Source organism: Hippopotamus amphibius, chromosome 6 (assembly GCF_030028045.1).
Source record: "Hippopotamus amphibius kiboko isolate mHipAmp2 chromosome 6, mHipAmp2.hap2, whole genome shotgun sequence".
Lineage (NCBI taxonomy): Eukaryota > Metazoa > Chordata > Mammalia > Artiodactyla > Hippopotamidae > Hippopotamus > Hippopotamus amphibius.
In genome coordinates this window covers 170,206,873-170,225,348 of record NC_080191.1, presented here as the reverse complement: position 1 = coordinate 170,225,348, position 18,476 = coordinate 170,206,873, and the positions used below count along the sequence as shown (strand labels likewise).

At 42.8% G+C, this 18,476-nt stretch overlaps 1 long non-coding RNA gene across 6 annotated transcripts in view; it reads left to right on the top strand.

The window, feature by feature from the left end:
- The window catches only part of LOC130856077 (uncharacterized), a 28,778-nt gene extending 10,891 nt beyond the window's left edge, over positions 1-17,887 (top strand). For 4 of the 6 annotated variants that reach the window (XR_009054430.1, XR_009054425.1, XR_009054429.1 and 1 more), the window contains exons 5-6: positions 11,860-11,921; positions 13,630-14,564. This is a non-coding gene — a long non-coding RNA (uncharacterized LOC130856077). Of the gene's footprint in view, positions 1-11,859; positions 11,922-13,240; positions 14,565-17,852 lie in introns of those variants that run through there. The other 2 variants (XR_009054427.1, XR_009054426.1) reach the window with 2 other exon arrangements.
- The last annotated feature ends 589 nt before the right edge of the window (positions 17,888-18,476 follow it).

Sequence of the window (18,476 nt, the reverse complement as noted above, 5' to 3'; positions counted from 1 at the left end):
TAAATAGCTTATGCTTTCTTCCATTGATTTGCAAAGCCCCCTCTGTCACTTATCAAGTTTTCATACATACATGGTCCGTTTGAGGGCTCCCTGTTCTATTCCTTTGGTCTATTCCTCTAAGCATAAGCTAACACCATACACTCTTAGTAATTCTTACTTTATAATCAGTCTTCATTTTTGAAAGAGCAAGTTCCTCAACCTTGTGATTTTAAAAAATTGTTTTGGTTTTTCTTGGCCCTTTGTTCTTCCATGTGAGTATTAGATCTAGCTTGTCAAGTTACCTGAAAATTCTGTTGTAATATGTATTAAAAATAGAAAACATAAATCAATATACATATTGAATTAATAGATTTGGGAAGAACTGATAGTTTTTTTTAAAAACTTACATCTTTATGGTAAAGTGTATTTTCATCCATGATCATGGTATATCTCATTGTCTTTTATGTCTTTCAATGTCATCTTTGAGAGTACGATAATTAGATAGGGTTCTCAATTTGTTCCAAATTGAGAAATAAAGGAGTAGTACTTAGGAGGCAAAAATATTACCTTTTGCCGATAGAGACCAGGTTAGAGAATATGGCTTTAGGTCAGACATTCAGGTTCTTGGTACTAAATATCAATAAACATTCAAAAGATTTATACAATCTCATAGATAGAACTATATATAGGACACTGTCAGCAGTTTGCTCCTCAAGAAGAAGAAAAACTGAGCCCACATTATTCTTTCTAAATTTACTATTTAATGTCACTGTCCTCCAAGGAGCAAAATGAGTAAAGGGGCAGAGAGACTGAGAATGTCACACCAGTAGAACTCCTTTCAAATAGATGGAAAATCTTACAAGTAGAAAAGAAATAGTCTTTCTATATATTATATACCTTATATTAGGTGTTTGGTTTGGTTTTGTTTTTTATAAATCTTTACCAGTTTGTTTATTTATTTATTTATTTATTTATTTAATTTATTTATTGGCTGTGTTGGGTCTTCATTGCTGCATGTGGGCTTTCTCTAATTGCGGCAAACGGGGGCTACTCTTCATTGTGGTGCGCGGGCTCCTCATTGCCGTGGCTTCTCTTGTTGTGGAGCATGGGCTCTAGGTGTGTGGGCTTCAGTAGTTGCAGCACATGGGCTCAATAGTTGTGGCTCACAGGCTCTAAATCACAGGCTCAATAGTTGTGGCACATGGGCTTAGTTGCTCTGCGGCATGTGGGATCTTCCTGGAGCAGGGATGGAACCTGTGTCCCCTGCTTTGGCAGGCAGATTCTTAACCACTGCGCCACCTAGGAAGCCCAGGTGTTTGTTTTTAAATTCAGAATGGAATTTGTTTCCCATTACAGTTTTTCATTGGTTATGATGGGTATTTAGGAATTCTATTGATTTATCTATGATGACCTCATTTTCAGCAACCTAAGAACCACTTTATAAGTAATGTTATTATTCCTCTTTTAGATAAACTGAGGCAATGAGAGTTTTAGTAACTTGCTCAAGGTCACAGACCTGGGATGTGGTAGAGCCTGGCCTCTGGTCTAGGCAATCTGATTCCCCACGCAGACTTCTCTCACGTGAACGCATGGTACCTGTTGTATGGGTGAGCCATCATTTACTTACCCAATCCCTACTGATGAACATTTAGTTTATTTCCAGCCTTTCCTTATTACAGATATTCTGCAATAAGTAACCTTGTACATATGTCATTTTAAACGCGACATGGAGTAAATTTCTAGCATAGCAAGATATCCTAGGTTCGTCTTGCACTTTTCCTGCCCCAAACCTGGAATCAATTGTTTTTTCAAGGAGCCTGGTTACTTTTAGTGAGGAATGGTATTTAGAAACCAGTATCTGGGCTTTTGACATGTGTCTTTTATCGAGACTCTCTTAACCTTTGAATGTGTCGAAAATGTCTTCAGTTTGCCCTCACTCTTGAATAAGTTTGACTAGGGAAAGAAAGTCTAAATTAGCAATTTCCTTCTCCTAAGCACTTTGAAAATATTACTCCGTTATTTTCTGGCATAATAAGAAGGTTGCTGTCAGTCTGATTATCACTTCTCTATAGTTAATCTTTTTTCTATGATGGCTATTAAGCTTTTTTCTTTATACTTTTTATTTTTTTGGCCAGTGTTATTTCTTACAGGTTCTTTTTTTTTTTTAAGCTCTTTATTGGTGTATAATTGCTTTACACTGTTGTGCCAGTTTCTGCTGTACAACAAAGTGAGTCAGCTGTATTTATACATATATCCCCATCTCCCCTCCCTCCCGCGACTCCTTCCCACCCTCCCTATCCCAGCCCTCTAAGTCATCACCAATCATTGAGTTGATCTCCCTGTGTTATGCAGCAGCTTCCCACTAGCTATCTGTTTTACATTTGGTAGTGTATGTATGTCAATGCTACTCTCTCACTTCGTCCCAGCTTCGCCTTCACCCCCCACCCTGTGTCAAGTCCATTCTCTACATCTGCATCTTTATTCTTGCCTTGTCACTGGGTTCATCAGTACCATTTTTTTTAGATTCCATATATATGAGTTAGCATATGGTATTTGTTTTTCTTTTTCTGGCTTACTTTGCTCTGTATGACAGACTCTAGGTCCATCCACCTCACTACAAATAACTCGATTTCATTCCTTTTCATGGCTGAGTAATATTGGATTGTATATATGTGCCACATCTTTATCCATTCATCTGTTTCTTTATACTTATTATTCCACAATTTCACTTCATTGTAATCAGACGTGAATTTATTTTTATTTATCTTGGTTGATACTCAGCATGTACTTTTTATATGAGGACTCATGTTTCTCTTTATTGAGATATAATTCACATACCATATAATTCACCATTGTAAAGTATACAGTTCAGTGGTTTTTAGTATATTCACAAGGCTGTACAACCATCACCACTATCTAAGTCCAGAACACTTTCAACACAGCAAAAAGAAACCCCATACCCATCAGCAGTCATTCCCCATTCCTCTCTTCCCCAATTTCCTGACAACCACTCACCTACTTTCTATCTCAATATATTTGCCTATTCTGGACATTACATATGAATTAAATCATATGTAACCTTTTGTGTCTGGCTTCTTTTGCTTAGCATAATTTTTTCATGGTTTGTCCACATTGTAGCATGTGTCAATATTTCTTTCCTTTTTATGGCTGTATAATATTCCATATGTGTGTACTGCATTTGTTTGTCCATTCATCAGTTGAGGGACATTTTGGTTTCCCCTTTTTGGCTATTAAGAATAATGCTACTATGAACATTTGTGTCCATATTTTTAGACTAACATATGCATGAAAATATGGTTTCAGTTCCCTTCAGTGGAATTCCATAGGAGTAGAATTGCTGGATAATATAGTAACTCTATGTTTAAAGTTTTGAGAAATGGATGAAGTGTTTTCCACAGTGACTGCACCATTTTATGTTCTTACTAGCAGTGTATGAAGATTACAGTTTCTCCAAATCCTCACCTTACTTGTTATTTTATTTTTTCTTCTTTTTTAAAAAAAATTATAGCCATCCTAGTGGGTATGAAGTGGTAACTGTGGTTTTTAAATAATGTTGAATATCTTACTTGTTGGCATTTACACAAGTTCTTTAGAGAAACGTCTATTCAAATTATTTGCCCATTTTTAAATTGGAAAATTTGTCTTTTTCTTGTTGAATTGTAGAGGTTCTGTATATACCCTAGAATGATGGTGCCCTCTTGAAGTACAAAAATTTTAAATTTGATGCAAGTCAAATTTATCTATTTCTTCTTTTGTCTGTTGGAGTTTTGGTGTCATATCTGAGAAATCGTTGCCTAATCCAAGGTCATAAAGATTTATTCCTTTGTTTTTTTCTAAGAGTCTAATAGTTTTAGGTCTTACCTTTAGGTTTATGGTCATTGGGAGTTAATTTTTGTTCCTGGTGTGAGGTAGGGGTCTAGCTTCTTTCTTTTGCATGCAGATATACAAAACGTGAACTATTAATTCTCAAAAATTTCTTCCTTATGATTCTCTCCATTTTTGTCTTATGAGACTTTAAAAAGAGATTAGATTAGGAACTCAACCTATTCTCTATGTCGCTTGGCTGCTGTTACAGTTTTTACTTAAAAAGTATTTTTCATAGTGTTCACTCTCCTGTCATATTTTAATTCACAAATTTTCTCTGTGTGCTCCTATTTGCTAAATTTTAAAAACCAGTGAATAAAGATTATATTTCCAACATTTCTAATCTGTTTTTTCTGATTAAGAAAAAACCCATTTAATTTATTAGTTTTGAATATGCAATATAGGTACGTTGTACAAAATTCAACAGGTATAAAACATAATGAAGAGGTTATTGGCTTTTTAAAAACACATCTGTTCTTGTTTCATTTGTGCCAGTTTTTGTTTCCTAATTTTGTATCTGTGTAATGCATGTTGTTCACAGAGTTAGGTGAGCAGCGGGAAGGCTAAGAGAGAAGCACTGACAGTGAAATGACAATGGGAAGGAAAGAGGGAGGGCTGCCAGCAGCGGAGAGTTCGGTCTGATCGGAGGACAGCCTGTGCCCTGAAGTGTAAGGGAAGGCAGGTCTGGAAAGGGGGGTTGGGGTCAGTCTGTGGGCTTTGGAATAAAAGGTGAGAAAAGGTCAGCTGGAAGTTGTGAACATTATTCTCTTAGCAATGTAGTCTTTGCAGATGTGTTTCAGCACACAACAAACACTGTGCCTTTGGAAGGTTAGTACGTTCCACACAGGGCAGAGGGAGAAGATGGGGAACCTAGGCCTCCCCAGACGCTTTCTGTCTCAAGTGAGTACGCTCCCCCTTGCTCTGCTTTGATCTCCGTTAACAAAATAAAAAGTCATTTACTGGTTTTAATTTTTATGAAAGCAATGATCTACATAGTTTTTTTTTTTTAGCCTCTTTTAACGGGCCTAAATGCTGATTCTAAGCCAGATGTTTCAGATGTTTCCTGCAAAGACTGATTTTAGGGTCAGTCGGTATTAAATACTGTGCTTTGCTGCCTGCTCCTTGGAGTCCTCTCCCGCTCCCCGGGTGTGGAGCGGGCCGCCCTCCGAAGGCACCCAGCTCCCCGGGTCCACAGCGGTCTCCCGTCAGGGGGCAGCAGAAGCCCGTTTCAGATTCGCAGGGGCGGGTGGGGCGTGCAGGGGTGCCCTGGGGGAGGCGCGCACAGAAGGAAACCTGTGGAGTGGAAAAAGCTAACTCGTTCCTCATCCCCCTTCAGAGCCAGACCCACGCCCTGCGGTGGGCTGAGCCACAAACACCGTCTTCTGTAAAGCCGACAGAGTCTTTTCTTCTGGGGGGAGGAGGACGCCCTCAGTACTTTTGAGGACCTGTTTTTTTGTTTTTTTGTTTTCCTAATTCTGTATCCTCTGCTTTTGCCCATGAAAGTTCTAGTTCCTCTAGCTTTCCTTTTCCGTTCTTTCATTTCCTCCAGTTTCCCACCACCACCGTTCTCCAGATAATCACCTCCTCGACACCAGGTCACCCTGGGAAGAAGAGAGGCAGGCTGAGGGGGGGGCACACTGGCTGGTTTCCCAGGCTCCGCGCCTCCCCAGGGGCATCATTTTTCGATTAGATTAGAGACTCGCGTTACCTCTAATCACAGGCCTCCGGCAATCACACACACGTCTTCCTGTTCCTGCCCACTTGCTGAGTCCCCTGCCTGGACAGGGTGAGAACACGGGCGCCACCCCTGCAGTCTGCCCTGTAACCTGGTCTACCCCCGCAGGCCGTGTGGGGAGGGAATGCCTGGGGGCAGACAGAACACGTGGGGTTGGGGACCAAAGCACAATGGGCGGGGGGGGGGGGGGGGGGGGGTAGTTTTGCAAAAATCCCCAAAGAATGTGATCCTAGTACCTTCTCACTGCTTTTTCCCAAATCTGCTGTTACAAGGCCCTTCGCAGCATCGCCACGCTGGCACGTGGGAGCAGAGGTGGTGTGATGGACTAGAAAGCACATGGGGCCAGGACACAAGCCGTATGCTTGATTTTACTGCGTTGTGGTTTGGGGCAAGTCACTTACCTTCAAGCCTCAGTGTTCTCACCTGCAAATGGACATTGACGATACTGTCTGTAACCACCTTACAGAGGTGAGATAATCAAGTGAGATAATGATATGAGAAGGTCTTATAAACAATAGAATGCTTCCAAAATATCATTTGTCAATTTCTGTTTGAAGAACACTTTAGCTTCTGTTTCATGGGCACAGAATCGGGTATGGGGACAAACTAGATTCTTGAGGTTGCCGGGCTATTGAGAGACAAGTCAGGACAGAACAGAGTGGGACTATTTCTAGGGACTTGGCTCCTAGCCGTCTGTGAGAGAAGGGGTTTCTTTCTTTCCCTTGGGCCAAGGGAGACGAATAGGGAGATCTACCTCTAGAATTCTAGGTCTGGACAAGATCACCAAAGGGTGGTTGGTCTTAGGCCATTTCCCTGTCCCTCACCTAAGGCTGCATCTAAACTACCCTAGATGGATAAGAAAGGATAATATAGTCTGTTAAGTGCTTGTGGGGAGATTCCATATCCTCTCCTGGCAATTCAGAATCAAGTATATTTTACAGTGAGTTGTGATTTGTATTTAATTTTTTGCCTTTTTCTGCAGTTGAAGGTTTTGAATGCCTCAAGGGCAGGAAAAGCGAACATTCACCTTCATATCTCATCTAAGCCTAGCACAGAGTGGCCCTGGGGTCCAGTGTGTTGGGCTGAAATGTATTGTTCTGGCCTCACCAGGACTAGAAAATATGCGGGTCACTGTTCTTTGCCAGTTTTACGTGTACGTATTTGCAAAGTTCAAAACAAACATTGCAGTAACTTGGCTTGCAGCTTCTCTCCTAATCCTCGCTTCTTTGGGGACCGACCAAAATGGGGGTAGGAACTGTCAAGACTGAGCTCCCTGTTTCTGATCAAGAAATGCCCCGCGATGGCTTGGTTTGGGCCCCCTGCCTTTCTTATCAGATGAAATCAGCCACTGAAGGAAATCGGCTTCTCCAGATTGCGAGAGACAGGAAGCAGCACTGAGAAGCAGGGTCCCGGGAGGGAAGCCGGAGAAGTAGCTCTCGGCCCAGCCTCCTTCCCTATCTCTCGGCCCTGTTCTCACCGCCGCCAGCCCCTCCTCTCCTTTTCCTGGGTCCTTTTCCTGGGCCTGTGCCTGATGCTTCCAGAAATGGGACTTCTGCTGCTTCCCCAAGGAATCAGCTCCATTTTTGCCTTTTATCCGGTTGAAATCTGCCTCCTACAGCCATCTCCTCCTGCCCACCTGGGCCTTTCTCCTTCCTCCATGGGACAGCCCTTCAGACGCTTAGTCTCCAGGCTGACACCCCCAGGGGAGGTCCTGATAAAGGCATCAGTTTCTCAGAAACTTACAAATTCAAAGGGCATCTGAACTGGAACCTTAAGGGGGAAGGAAATGCTGAGAACAATGCCGTTGGTGGTCCCTTTCCTTGCCAAGGAGACCTGTGTGGTTAACCTGATGTTTACTGTGACCTTGAGGTACTCTTTGCCCCCTCCCCCCACTGTGTGCCCATTGTTTTCTGAAGAATTTTTTCCCCACTCAGCTCACTTTATTAATTTTTGCTAAAATATTTAAAAGTGTATTTAGAGACATCATGACATTCTGCCCCTAAGTACTTCAGTATACATCTTTTTTTTTTTAAACAGTGGAACAATATATTTATTTTATTTTTTAAGTAATTTAAAAAGATTGAAGTCTAGTTGATTTACAGTGTCGTGTTAGTTTCAGGTGTACAGCAAAGTGATTCAATTTCGCATATATATGTATTCGTTTTCAGATTCTTTTCCCTTATTGATTATTACAAAATATTGAGTATAGGGCTTCCCTGGTGGCACAGTGGTTAAGAATCTACCTGCCAATGCAGGGGACACGGTTTGATCCCTGGTCCGGGAAGGTCCCACATGTCATGGAGCAGCTGAGCCTGTGCGCCACAACTACTGAGCCCATGCACCGCACCTACAAGCCTGCTCTCTTAGAGCCCATGCTCCGCAACAAGAGAAGCCACTGCAATGAGAAACCCGCGCACCGCAATGAAGAGTAGCCCCCGGCACCACAACTGGAGAGAGCCCGTGTGCAGCAATGAATACCTAATGCAGCCAAAAAGAAAATAAATTAATTAAAAAAATATTGAGTATAGTTCTCTGTGCTGTACAGTAGGTCCTTGTTGGTTATCTGTTTTCCGTATAGTAGTGTGTATGTGTTCATCCCAAAGGCCTAATGTATCCCTCCCCCTGCTCTCCCCTTTGCTAACTGTAAGTTTGTGTTCTATGTCTGTGGGTCTATTTCTGTGTTGTATACAAGTTCATTTGTATCATTTTTTTTTTTTGATGGTAGTCGCAGTAAGGCTTCTTGTGGATTAGATGTGGAATGTAAGAAAAAGAGAAGAGTCAATGATTATTATAAATTGTTTGTCCTGAGTACCTTGAAGAAAAGAATTGCCATTTATGGGGAAAAGTTCAGGAGGAGCAAGACTGTGGTTGGTAATCAGTACTTCCATTGTGGACAAGTTACTTTTGAGAGGCTTCTGTATCATTTTTTTTAAGATTCCACATATAAGCTATATCAAATGATATAGTATATATCTTTAAAACATAAAAAAAATACTTTCCTGCAGAGCTGAAATCAAAATATAATACCCAACAACATTAATTATAATTTCCTGATATTGTCTAATGCTTCATCCAAGCTGAGAAGTGGAAGGGAGCATCCCATCTTCTGGATTTATCGGATTGCTTCCTTGTAGTGTGCTTTTAGCTGATTCTTCTATGCCCTTTATTTGCTGTCCATGGTAAGTTAGATTTTAGGGCTTGATTCAATTCAAGTTAAACGCTGTTAGCAAGGATATACCCCCGATGGTGCTGGGACTGCACGTTGCCTCACGCGGGCAGCTGTGTCTGGTTGTCCTGCTATTGGTGATGCTAAGATTACCCCCTGGATTAGGTGTTAACCACTTCATGGCATTTTTTCCATTTTGTGACCAGAAAGAAATGTGTGGTTGCTGTATTGTAGCACTATACAAAAGTCAAGTGATGTGTATTTTAAAGTCACAATTGTTTAGAAAAAGAAAAAGCAGAGTCGGTGTGAATGGGGGTCCCATCTCCGCTGCTGTGCTCTGTCCTTGCATAAATCATGTAACCCTCGAGGCCTCGGCTTTCCTATCTGTCAAATAAAGGGTTTGAACTAGAAGATCTCTACGGTTCCTTATAACTTCAAACTTCTTTTTTAGAAAAGGTTCAATTGTAGTAAAATACACATAACATCAAATTTACCATCTTAACCATTTTTAAGTGTACCGTTGAGCCCTGTGACGTATATTCACATTTTTGTACAACCATCACCACCACCCATTACCAGAACTTTTTCATCTTGCAAATCTGAAACTCTGTACCTGATAAACAGCTCCACTTTTTCCCTTCCCCTCAGCCCCTGGTAACCACCATTCTACTTTCTGTTTCTATGAGTTTGACTACTGTAAAGACCACATATGAGTGAAGTTATGTAGTATTTGCCTTTTTTGTGACTGGCTTATTTCACTTAGCATAATGTCTTCCACATTCATCCATATTGTAGCGTGTTTTTCCTGCCTTTCAAAGGCTGAGTAATATCCCATTGTATGTCTGCGCCACGTCTGGCTTGTCCGTGCAGCTGTCCGCGGACACTTGGGTGGCGTCCCCCTGTTGGCCCTTGTGAGTGATGCTGCCAAGAACATGGGCACCCAGGTCCCTGTTAGAGGCCCTGCTTCCAGTGATTTCTCCTCTATATCCAGAGTGGTGTTGCTGGATCATATGGTAATGCTATTTTTAATTTTTTGACAAACTATCTGTTTTCCATAGTGACTGTACCATTTTACATTCCCACCTACAGAGTACAGCAAGGGTTTCAATATCTTCACACCCTTGCCAACAGTTATTTTCTGATTATTTGATAAAGCCATCTTAATGGATGTGAGATGTCACGTGGTTTTGCTTTGCATTTCCCTGATGATTAGTGATGCAGAGCACTTTCTTTATATGCTTGTTGGTCATTTGTATGTCTCCTTTGGAGGAATGTCTATTCAAGGCCTTTGACCATTTCTTAATCGGGTTATTTGGTTTTTTTTTGTAGAGTTGTAGGGGTTCTTTGTGTAGTTTGGATAGTAACTCCTTATCAGATACGTGATTTGCAAATATGTTCTGCCATTCAGTGGATTTCCTTTTCTGTTGGTTGTGTCTTTTGATGCACATAAGCTTAAGTCTATAAAACGTGAACTACAATTCTTCCTCTCATCTTTGGCCCATAGCCGCAGCCTGAGGACCTTGACTTCTTTCTCTAAACAAGTGGCATTCCTATCTCACTGCTCCTCTGATGATTCAGATCTCAGAACAGAATTCTAAGTTCTTTAGAATAGACCTTCGAGGTCTCGCCCAACCTCATTTTACTAATGGACAGACTGGGGCTCATGGTTAGCAACAGAGCTGGGTCTAAAATGTGGATCTTTTCCCTCTCTCCAGGGCTCTTTCTATTTCACCCACACCGTGATTCAGCTCCACAAGTCTGCTGGTTATTTGAGTAAACTCAGGAAACAACCAATTACAAGAAAAGACAAGCAGGCTATTTAGAGGGAATTTCATTCTATGGAAGCTCTGCTGTGGGGATAGGCATGTGTTTGTTATATGAAATCTATTTGCATATTCAAAGAACTTTTTACATTCTCAAAACAATTACACATACCTGGGACTGTGAGTGCTGTTCAGGGACCAGAAATAAGGGGTGGAGATCCCTGGGCTTCCCTGGGTGAAGTGTAATTTGCAGTATTTCCAAGGAATGAATGCTAAACGTGTAAAGAGGATGGTCATTATTTCTTATCTGCCCAGCCTCCAACCCTCTTCTTTTGATAAAAGCATTGATTTTCTTTAGGCTGCCACTCCTCCTCCACATTTAATTCATAGAGTTTGGATGGAATTTCAAGAGTAAGCATGTGACCCGGTTCACAAACATCCCCAGCCACAGGGACTGGTAAGGGGAGAAGCAGTCATACCAAGGTCATACCAAGGAGACTCACTCCTGGGACTTTTGCTGGGCTATTTTGAAAGAGACCCTCTTCCTGCTGGAATTGCTAAACTAGTAGGATATTGGCCTGGAACTGCCAGTAGCCATCCTAGATGCCACCTGGGAGGAGTCTGCCCAGTGGGGGAGCCACACGGAGGAAGAGCTGGAGAGACAGATTTTTGAAGACACTACTTGAGCACCTGGATCCAGGTTTGCCTTAAATCAGACTTTTCGAGAATATGAATTAGTAAACTCCCCACTGTGCTCAAGCCAGCTTGTGTTAGGTTTTTATTACAGATAATTAAAAGATTCCTGATTATTCCAGGTTGTACTTTAAAATGCTTGTGTAAATGATCTGGAGGAGGGTATAAAAGTAAAGGGCAGTGAGACTGCTATTAATTTTTTTAGGTAATAAAAAGTCACACAGATGAGAATAATTCTGTAGGGAAATTGTGTGGAACCATGTTAGCAGTAAGAAAATTGTCTGTTAGGTTTAGGTTTCAGTGTAAGCAAATGGCTGGTAACAGACTTAGGAGACAATAACTTAAATTCTGTTTATAGTATGACAAGTTGCAAGACAAAGAATGAGAGGCATTAAAGGCTCTTTAAGAACGTATTGTGCCAAGATGCTACTGTTGCCACAACATATTGGAAAAGTATAATAGGAAGAAAAAACCCATTAAAATGATTCATTCTGCCCTTGTGTAGAACTGCAGTGTGCCAGGTTTATTCCACTTGACCTTCTGGATCCACTCTCCACCCTTTATCCATCCTGCTCTCAGCTCAGGGCAGTGGACCTGTATTGACTACATCGACCATTTTTGTGTCCTTTGTCTTCTAGGTGGGATCCCTAACTGGGAGCCCTGACAAGAGATTAGAGGCAGAGAGGAGACAGCAGCTGGGGTATGTATTTCCCTGGTTCCCTCCTTATCAGGGTTTCTTCGGGGTGGCTGCTTCCCTAGGTCGAAGGCCCTCTCCCTGTCACTTTTGGACCTTCTGGATGCTGACCGTTGTGGCCTCCCCTCAGTCCTAGGGACTTAACAGCCCTTGTGGCAAGTCCTGGGTGCCTGTACTACCATGACCACAACTTTGTACTAGTCCTTCTGTTAAACCCTCCTCAAATGGCCTAATTTACACGTGCCAAGTCTTTGCTCCTGGGATCCCGTCTGATACTCATAACATGTTCACACTTGGAAAATTACATTTGTTTGTGATTGCTAAGCCTCAAGAGAAATACACACAAAGTAGGAGAGGTGTAAAGGAGGGGAACCAACGTGATCAAGGGGCTAGGAGAGAGAGCTGGAAGAGTCATGTGGAGACAAAAGAAAACCTGACGCTTGGGCATAAAACCTTTAAATGAATGACTTACACATTAGATTACAGAATAGGATATTAGTGCTGGGAGCACATCCTGACCTGGAGGTATATTCAATAAATAAAATGAAGTATCACTTCGTGCAGAGGATCATACACTTGTGAAATTCATTACCTGTAAAGATCAATTCCAAAAATGACTTAAATATAGGAATTAAGGAATCTTAAGTCACTAGGGGAAACTTAAATTTTGAGGTTACTATTGGTATATGAGAGATGGAAGTGGGCTGGCTGAAACAGAGCTGACCAGGAAATTCTTATGTTTAATAATAACATCAAATTTAAACATAAGTAAAACAAATTAGCTTTCCATTTTCCACGTCAGTTAACACTTCTGAAAACGAATACCTTCAATAGTATTATCACCTCTTTTTTTTTTTTTTATTCCAAACTAGGGTCCACGGACCCAAGGCATCGATAAATAAGATTCTATTTCAGTATATTTCTTTCCTTTATAACCCTCTGTATTTTATTTTCTACCTTTAAAAACATGATTCTGAGCTAAAATGGCACAAATGAACCTACCTATGAAACAGAAACAGACTCACAGACTTAGAGAACAGACCTGTGGTTGCCAAGGGGGAGAGGAGGTGGGGAAGGGATGGAGTGGGAGGTTGGGGTTAGCAGATTCAACCCATTATGTATAGCGTGGATAAGCAACCAGGTCCTGCTGTCTAGCAGAGGGAACTATATTCAGTATCCTGTGATACACCATAATGGAAAAGAATATAAAAAGGAATGTGTATATTATATACATATATATAACTGAATCCCTTTGCTGTGCACTAGAAACTAACACAACCTTGTAAGTTAATGATATCTCAATTTTTAAAAAAAAATACACACAGAGAAAGACACACAGACACACGATTCCACAGGCTTTTCCAGACTATCAGAGGGTGTGTAGCATAAAGAAGATGAACAATGCCTTGTGGACCCACCCGCCACCTGGGGTTCCCACGGTGTTGCAGAGAACGGCATTGCCCTGCTTCACCGCTCTTGCAAGGATCCTGGTTACCGGGGCGCTTCCCAGCTCTTGGAGAAGCAGAGAACCTCCCCATTTTCATCGAGATGCAGAGGGCGCCGAGGACTGAGTTGGGGCAGGGACTGGAAGGAAACATGCAGATAAGGGGCCTGGGATGATAGGAGTCATCGTTCAGGCAGAGCTGCCGCGGACACATCCCTTCCTTGGTTGCTGCTAACATAGACTCTCTCCTTGGTTGACCTCATCCTGCAGCACTGGACACACTTTTGGGAGCTTCAGACCAATACTTAGGTCTCTTCATCCTTGCCCAGCTCTTTGGACACGGCACAGCCCTGAGCCAGCGGACTCAGCCGGTCATCGCTTTGTCCTCAGCATGTAACCCTCCGTGGAGCAGACGGTCGACCCTGAGACGTTGGATCCCTCATCGTACAGCCCAGGGACCAACGCCTCTGACAAGCTGAGGACCCCCCCAATAGTCATGCTGGATCCCTGCAAAAGGGCACTGAAGAGAGGGGAGGAGTGGAGGCTGAAATCGCGCCTCTCTTCCCTGTGGACTGTGCGTCTCTTCTAATCACACAAAGATCCTGCATAGCAGAAGCCCTGAGCCAGAACGGCCGGCGGTGCTCCCCACCCATTCGTGAGTCCTCTAGGTGTTTCACTGTGTAGTGTAACCTTCATAAAATCATGGTCTCAGGCTTAGGGGGTGCGGAAGCTCTGCATGGTACCTAGTCTTCTGTCCCCAGCCTCAAATGTCATCTAAATCCCCTGTGAACAAAGCATACGTGCAGGTCCTGCAGCAATCTCTCTCTCTCTCTCCTTCTTACTAACTCATTGCTTGCCGTGTCCTCATGGATCAGCCAAGAAATAAATATACACTGTCTTTAGTCGTTTATCGAATTCATAATATCACTGGTAGACGTAATCAACAGGAAATAAAACTGAAAACAACTGCTTATACCAAAACATTGAAAAGTTTGTTTTTAGGTAAACATTAAAAAATAAAAATCTTCTAGACAAAATTAAGGCTTGTAGAGTTTGAGTCAGAAAATCTGGACTTGATAGAAACAATAGCAATACAAGAAAATCCACAGTGGGTGTATCAGCGAGGCATTTTCAGTTACAAGGAACAGAAAGTTCAACTAAACTGGCTAAAACGGGGAGCGGGAGAGGACTTAACGGCTTGTATACCTGTGAAGTCCCTAAGTAGCTCTTTCAGATGTAGTGTGATCAGCGGTTCAGTTCAGTTTCCCTGGAGGCTGCAGGTCCTGTCCTCCTCTGTGTGGTGGCTTAGCCCTCAGCTAGGCTTCCCTCATGGCGATAAAATGGCTGCAGTGCTTCCCAGCGTCACACCTTCATATCACACGAGTCACTGGAAGAGAAGAGAACTGCTTTCCCAGAACACCCCACCAAAAATCACTTTCCGACCTCACTAGCTGAATCAAGTCATATCCTACACACTGCAATAACAATCCACTGGAGTTGGGATTTTGCTGATGAGCACTGGCTTGAGCCGTGGTTTTCTTTTTTAAGCCAGGGGTGGAGTTAGCGTTCCTCAGATCCCCTGGATAGCCTGGTGAATGTGTGGTTCCCAGGCAAAAGATGGGGCACTCACTAGGAAGAAGAAAACGGATGGGAGATGATGGCATGGTCACAGTGCCACTCATTGTGGCAGAAACTTTAGTCAAATTTGATGCAGATCTGATACAGATAAGGAAACCAAGAAATGAGACAAAACTAAATTTAAAAATCTAAATGAAAAAATTTTGATCCTAGTGAAAAATATTTCAGTTGAATAAAGATAACAATGGAAATCTTTCACATGAGTGTCATAGAAAGAGTATCAGGGAATTAAATTGATTCCATGGTGTTTGTTCCAGAAAACACATTCCTGATGAAAACTAGTCAATGTTGGTCTCGTTCATTTGAAACGTTGGCATTGAAAACCTCCTTGAGGACAAAACGGCAGGGATGGAAATATTCTCTGCCCCTCCCCCCCCGCCAGTGACAATCGCCTCTTTGAGATGCCATTAGCCATCTCAATAATCCACTTTGGTTCTAGGACTGGCAATAAATATAATGGCTTGTGACGTGTAGAAGTGAATTTTCTCACTGTTTTAAAAATCGTAATGCGTGTCTGTCTCCAGAGGTCTGTCATTTAGACGATGCCTCAAGGATAATTCACCTGCAAGTCTCCCCTCACTCGGCAAAATAATTTGTCTGGTCAGGTTGTTGGAATTCAGATAGAAACACTGGGGTTCTCTTTTGCAATTGTCCCTCCCACCTTGGGTTAACTTTTCCTCTGGACGTTGCTGTTCTAAGAACATTCCCTGTAACAGAGAAAACAGAAGCAAAATACAAACCGAGTTCTGCTTTCTCTTTGTCACCCACCAACATGACAACACTGACCACAAATAGTGTATCCCTTTTTTGCTTTGAATGTGACTTTATGAAGCCCTTTACAGGCTCAGTTCATGTGAGGCTTTCACTTTCTCAAAAGCATGTTAGGCATCTGTTCCCCCTTCCTGTGCTCGGCAGTGGCTCTGCCCCGCCCTGTCTGCCTTAGGCCCACTTTCTCTTACAATCAAATAAACATATATGTAACTGTATGATCTCTTTAAGTCCCTTCCCCTTTTTCACTGACTTGAGATTTCACAGGTAAAGGAGATGTTCTGAAGAAGATACCAAATTCTTGAGCCTCCTTCTAAAGTTTCAAGCCACGGTATCGTCTTTTCATTGTTAAAATCTGGGGAACACATCTAACGGTGTCCTACCATTTCTGTCACTATCACAAACTTCAAGAAGACACAGTTGCTCTCTCCCAAGGTTCCTGTCACTTCCACTCTGCCAGCCAATTCCTCCTTTGGGCCAAATTTAGGTTGAGAGTGGCAGTTCCCCTTATCACTTCCTCTACCCTTTGGAAGATGAAATTGTCAGCAAGCAGTACCACTAGCTGAGGTCTACTGAGCTCCTGCTGTGTGAAAGGCGCCTGTCCTGTGAGGAATTGAGGCCCAGAGAAGCTAAGTATCTTGTTCAAGTTCATCCACCAGGCAGGTGGTAGAGCTTGGACACCGGTGCCGGAGTCCGACTCCAGAGCCCCTGTTCTGGGTCAGGTTAAAAGAGCTTATCGCCCGGTCTGGTTTGAGCTGTGTAGACCTCCAGCCGGCCTGAGGAAGAGCCCCCGTCAGCATCTCCCCGCCTCCACGCCGCTTTTGTGACGTGGGAAGGCTGTGGTCCATTTCCTGCATCTGGTTGTGGGAGCTGTGGTAATTCCCACCGCAACATCCTTTCCGGATCTCTCCTCTCCTTCTACCCTCAGCTTTCGATCCTTGTGACCTGCAACCCAACACTCTCTTGGTTGCTGAGTTTTCCTTAGTAAAGCCCTTCCTAGGGTTACCTAACAGGGTTTCCTGGTTATCTCCCAGGATGTCTTCATCCTCTCCTCTCACAAGTTACACAGAGAGGGTCTTCTTAAACACCTTTGTTCCCCCTGCCTGTGGACCCTTTTGCACTCATCACAGGTTCGGCTGGCAGAAGGATAAGGGTGCCACACCTCTGGGGGCCACTTGAGGTTGGTGATGGGTTTCCAAGCAGAATGGTTATTTCCTGTGGATCCTCCTTTAAACAGTTCTGCTCTTGTTATTTTTATTTTTTTCTAAATTTAGGTCAGTTGTGGGAATGCCTTGCCTTCTGAGTTTTTAAAGTCATCTTGTTAAAGTTAAATTGCTGCCCAAGCCTGTTTTCCTTTCCATAGCCTCTGAGGATACATCTGACTTTACCCCAAGTAATAGAAAAGCCAGTAATCGCAATAAAAACAACTCACACTTGCTGAGTTCTTAATATACTGAGTAGTGGGGTCTGAGTAGACCCTGTTCTAAGCGCTGACCGTATTAACTTATGTAGTCTTTTCAGAACAATTCTATGAAGTAGCTGCTATCATAATCAACAAACGAGGAAACCGAGGCACAGAGAGGCCGCCCGGCCACTGGGCAGCTCGTTTCTGCCGCGAATCGTCCGCGTTGTGCCTACCACGGAGCAAAGCCGCCCGGGTCTGCTGCTTTCACTGACTCTCCGTCAATCCCATTCAGCCAGTCTGTGCGATGGAAAGAGCATCATTTCATTGAAACGACCTTAATTTCAGTGTTACTAAATTTAATCTATAAAGCACTGTATACTTAGGGAGTATTATTTTCTTGTTAATAATTCCAATCGTAATATTTATTATTAAACTTATACAGAATTGTAATTTCAGGATAGCTTAGGTACAGCCCGAACTATAAGCATGTCTATCACACATAACCATAAGCCAGTTCTCTCAGTTCTTATTTTTAAGTTTGTTTTGACATTATTTCACCTGTAAAAATTTACTGCTTGTTATTTTTTCACTAATATTTTTGACATGTTTCAAATATCTCAGTTCTTCCTATGTTATTATCAAGTTTGGGGCTAACATTTAACTCCTGTTCTTTTGTTTCCAGATCTAACTTATCCTAAAGTACATCCACCAAAAAACACCATCTCAGAATATCAGACACGACTGTCTCTGAAAATAATTCTATCACTCCATTACTTGAGTGAAATCCTTCAAGGGTGGTGGCCTGTAATTTTTGACCTGTGGCAATTGAATTGCAATCCTGGTTTCCCTGGGAGTCGAGCAGCTTGGCTCACAGCTGCAGGTCATGTCTTAACTCTAACAAGACTTGTTGCTGTCACTGCTTTATGCCAGTTCCAGGAGAAAGCTCATTTTACCTTTTCAAATCCCAGTACCTCCCTTATCCCCCAGCTTCTCCTCCTTTGCCCATCATCTTTTTCAACGTCCAGAGTTTTCTTGTATTTTCTTTTTCCCGTTTGGAGAATGAGTCAGGGTTCTTGACTGCAAGCAGCAGAAACGGATGCTGTCTCACTGAGCAGGAGAGGAGTTCGTGGAAGGATTGTAGTGGGTGTGAACGTGAAGGCTGGAGATCCAGGCGCGCAAACGGGCAGCCCCCAGGGAGTGGGCAGCTGTACCCACGGCCGTGGTCATGCCATAGGGACAGCCTGGCTGGGGGGCTGCCCCACCGTGGCGGCGGAACCCTGCCCCTGGCACGGTTGCCTCTGCAGCA